The sequence below is a fragment of the Aedes albopictus genome, unplaced genomic scaffold, assembly GCF_035046485.1.
Source record: "Aedes albopictus strain Foshan unplaced genomic scaffold, AalbF5 HiC_scaffold_43, whole genome shotgun sequence".
In the NCBI taxonomy this organism is placed as follows: domain Eukaryota; kingdom Metazoa; phylum Arthropoda; class Insecta; order Diptera; family Culicidae; genus Aedes; species Aedes albopictus.
The window spans coordinates 102,631-107,123 of record NW_026917232.1 but is presented as its reverse complement, the minus strand read 5'-3'; positions in this window follow the sequence as shown (position 1 = coordinate 107,123).

Sequence of the window (4,493 nt, the reverse complement as noted above, 5' to 3'; positions counted from 1 at the left end):
ACTCCGAAAATCATACGAATCAACTATGTTTTTTAGCCACAAGAATTTCTTGTGAAAATCATAGTTACGAACTATGATTTTGGATTCAAAGCGCCAACTATTATTGTCATACTGTTACTGTATAAATTTCATAACACTTACGTATGAAAACCATACCGATAACGTATAAAATCTGAAAGTATGTCGTATGACTATCATACATATTTTTATGAAATGTTTTACACAAATTAAAAAAAATCGCAACCTGGAATCGAACCAGGAACGTCAAGGTTGGCGAGTGCGTGCTTTACTCATACGCCCATCGACGCTTCGGAAGTTGAAGTGGTTAGAAGCAAATAAAAGGTTTTGTTGTTTTTTAGCAATGGTGTTTCATAACACATCTTATGATTTTCATACGATGCCTCTAATGAGATTTTTCATACGACAAGTCTTATGGATTTCGTTTTTCAATGTATGAAAAGCATACGAGAACTATGAAATGATGAAAAAAATAAAAACTACTGATTCATAAGATGCAAACTATGAAAAGCATACGAACAGTATCCTCAGTGTACCTTTGTATGTACCTAAGAACTGATTGAGAGATATTATACAGGGTGTTAGGTTCCTGAGTGCAAACTTTTTGAAGGGTGATAGAGGACCAAAAATGGTGAAAAAATTGTTCTACGCATATGGTCATATCTCAACCGCTACGTAGTTATTGAACTTCCCATGTTTTTGATTCTTATTGCCTTAACTGGCTATAACTTGAAAATGATCAAACTTATCGCAGTTTTTCTACCCTTATTCGAAAGATTATTGAATTTTATATCAAATGGTATCTTTGAATCAATTGGTTTAGTTAAACAACTAAGTTTTCTTGAGATCAAAATAGCACAAATTTGTGTGTATTAATTTGTTTTTGACAATTATCTTTGAAAAATGCGTAATAATTTAAAATTCTTTCTTAGGCAAAGTTGTGGCCCCTGTTTTACTCTACAATTCGTTCTTTGACATCAAACATTCTATCTCTTATCGTTTTCTTGCGATAAGAAAAAAAACATGGGAAGTTCAATAACTACGTAACGGTTGAGATATGACCATATGCGTAGAACAATTTTTTCACCATTTTTGATCCTCTATCACCCCTTAAAAAGTTCGCACTCACGAACCTCTAACACCCTGTATACACATTGTCATACTTGCATAGGGAATTCGTAATTCCCAAATGAACAGCCAACCAAACAAATCCCTGTTCTGGGGATTGTAAAGGCGGAAGAATCCCTCTATCAGTCAAAGTAGCAGACGGTAGAATTCTGTCGAAGCGAACTTCGACAACTATGGAACGCCCTTGAAACCACTTGAAACTCCCTGGGACGCCCATGGAACCTCCAGAGGTCCTAGAACACCTCCGAAATCCTTTGAAAATCCCTGGACCGTTTCTGAAACTCCCTGAAGACCCAGGGAACACCATGGTACCCCATGGAGCACACCTGGAATGCTTCTAAATGCCCTGGGCCTGAAACCTCATAGAACGCCCTTGAAATCCCCTGAGAATCCCTGAAACAATCCTGGAACGCCCCTGAGACTCCCAGAAACTACCTAAGACCCCATGGAACGCTCATAAATCCCCTTGAAAACTTTTGAAACGCTCCTGAAACCTATTGAAACCCCTTGGAACATTCCAGAAACCCCCTGAAATCCCTTGCAATCGAACCCATGAGACCCCCTGGAGCACTATGGGATTCCCAAAAAAACCCTAAAGCCCCATGGAACGCCCCTGAGACCCCCTGGAGCACCTCTGGAAAGCCCCTAAGACTACCGAAAACACCATGAATCCCTTGGAACGCTTCAGAAACTACTTGGCACACCTCTGGAATGACCCTGGGACTTCCTGAAACTCCCTTAAATCCATTGCAATACTCGAGGAACGCTCCTCGGACTACTTGAACTTTCCAGAAACACCTCTGAAATCCCATGGAACACCCCTAGGATCCCTGAAATCTTCTGAAAACCGCTGAACATTTCTAATACCCCATTAAAACCTCAGGAATGGCCCTGTAACCCCCTGGAACGCTTTCGAAACCCCATGAAACTCCCGGCGACGCCCTGGAACAGTTCTGGAACGCTCCTGAAATGCTCTACAACCCCCTGAAGCTCCATGGAACACCTCTGAAAATCTCTGAGTCTGTGTGAAGAATAAGCATTAAGTTAAAATTCAAGAATAAAAAGAAATAAAAAAATCCCGAATCACCCCTGGAACCCCTTTGCAGGAAATAGGAAATATTTCTGGTGATTGGCAGCAAGATTGTCAAAAAACTGGACTGGTTCTATAGAAAATAGATATAGTGTAACTCCGATTGTCGTGGTGGGTTAGTAGATCATCAAAAATAATTAAACCTCTATTTTTTTTATTTCATCATTAGGGTGACCAACATGGTAACAAATTTCCAGATAGGATGGTACAAAACATCAAGGTTTTTCAAAACTAAAATTTTTTGAAAAATCATAACTTTTGAACCAGTTGACAGATTTTGAAATTCTTTTTTTTTTGTTTGAAAGCTATTGAATTCTAGTTTTCAAGAAAAATACGTGGAAGAAGCCAAATTGTGTTTTGTCTAAAAAATATGCAAAAAAATAGATTTTTATTACGTTTTCATGGTCTCGGGACAAAAGAAGTACTCTAGTTTTATATTTTTATCAGAAAATTCAGTAAATATGGCGTAACATATAAAATAGTGTAGAATTAGCATCTAAGTTAAAATACACAAAAATAAAAACTAAAAAAAAACGTAACATATAAAAAATTAGAGATGTATGTTCTTTAGTTTTTGATGTATGATTTTTTTAAAATATGGCGTTCCCAAGCGTGAGAAAGTGTGCTGATTTATGAATTGGTGGCATCTCTCCCTAAGGTCCTTTTGGGATTCCACAGGAATCCCAAGAATCTTTCGCAGTTTTCGCACAAGTCTGTTCCAGGACTCCCCTAGGAGTTTCTTGAGGGATTCCCAGGGGCTTCTTGATGAGATTGTTCCGAGGATTTATTTAGGATTCCTCCAGGAAGAACTAACGGGGTTTTCCCCAGAGATACTTTCCTGCTCTGCTTGAGGAATACCTTCTGAGATTATTTCAGGAGTTCCTGGATTTTTTGAAAATTCCTTCCGAATATTCTCTGGAAATTAATTCTGAGATCCCTCTAGGATTACTCCTTCCAAGTTTACCCCAGCAACGTTTCCTGAGATTCATTCATGAGTTCTTTCCGTGGTTCTTCCATTTTTTTTCTAAGATCCCTCTAGAATTTCCTACTATGATTCCTCAGGGAGTTATATCTGAAATTCAATTTGGGGTTCCTTCTGATGTTCGCTCTAAGGTACTTTCAGGATTCCTTCTGGAGTTTCAAGGGATTTCTTCCGGGATTTCTCTTTGGAGTTCCGGGAATCCTCCAGCAATTCCATACGAGATTCTCCCAATAGCTTCTGAGGAAAAGAAGAAACTTGCTGGATAATTTCCTCAGGGAAATTCTTTAGAAACTTCATGAGGAAGTCTGTTAACAAATACTGCAGGAGGAATTTCTCAAAATACTCCCTAACAAACTCCTGAAGGATTTCGATTAGAAACATCTGAAAGAACTCCATAAGAGCCTGTCCATAAACTATGTAGACTCTTAGGGGGAATGAATATTTTGTATGGACAAAAGTCTACGAGGGGGCGGGGTCTGAGATTGCCAAACATGAGCCTACGTAGTTTATGGACAGCGCCTAAGAACTTCCAGGAATAAGTTCCAAAAGGAATCCCGCAAGAAGTTTCCAAAGAAATCCATCAAGAAGTTCCTGAAGCAATTCCTGACAGAAACCCAGGACAAATTCCCGAAGGAATCCCTGATGGAGCTCCCTAAGGAATCCCGAAAGAGGTTCTTGGAGGAATACCGGTAGACGTTCTCGGTGGAATTACCGTCAGAATTTCAAAAGGATTTCTTGAAGCAATCCCAGAAGTAGTTCCTGAAAGAATCCCGGAATGAACTCCTGGAAAAACTCCGAAGAATTTTTCGGAGGAAGACTGTTTTTTGTGGGATTTCTAGGAGGATCTCTTAAATAATTCCTGAAGAAATCACTGAAAGAACTCGCATAGAATTCCTGGAAGGAATCCCTGACAACATTTTTGAAGGAGTTTATGAAAGTATCTCGGATCGAATTCCTGAAGCAATCCCCGAGAGAACTTCTGGAGGAATCCCGTGGTTTTATATTTTAAAATTAAGGAAATTTGGCGTTACATATAAAAAAATCAGAGATGCAGGCATTTTTTTTTTTAGTTTTTGAGATATATATTTTTTTTTTCAAAATATGGCGTTTGCGAGCGTGAGAAAGTGTGCTGATTTATGACTAGATGACGACACGGTGGCACCCCTCCAGGAGGTCCATTTGGGATTCTACAGAAATTCCAGAAATTTTTCACGGTTTCTCTACAAATTTGTTCCAGAGCTTCTCCAGGAGTTTCTTGAAAGATTCACAGGGACT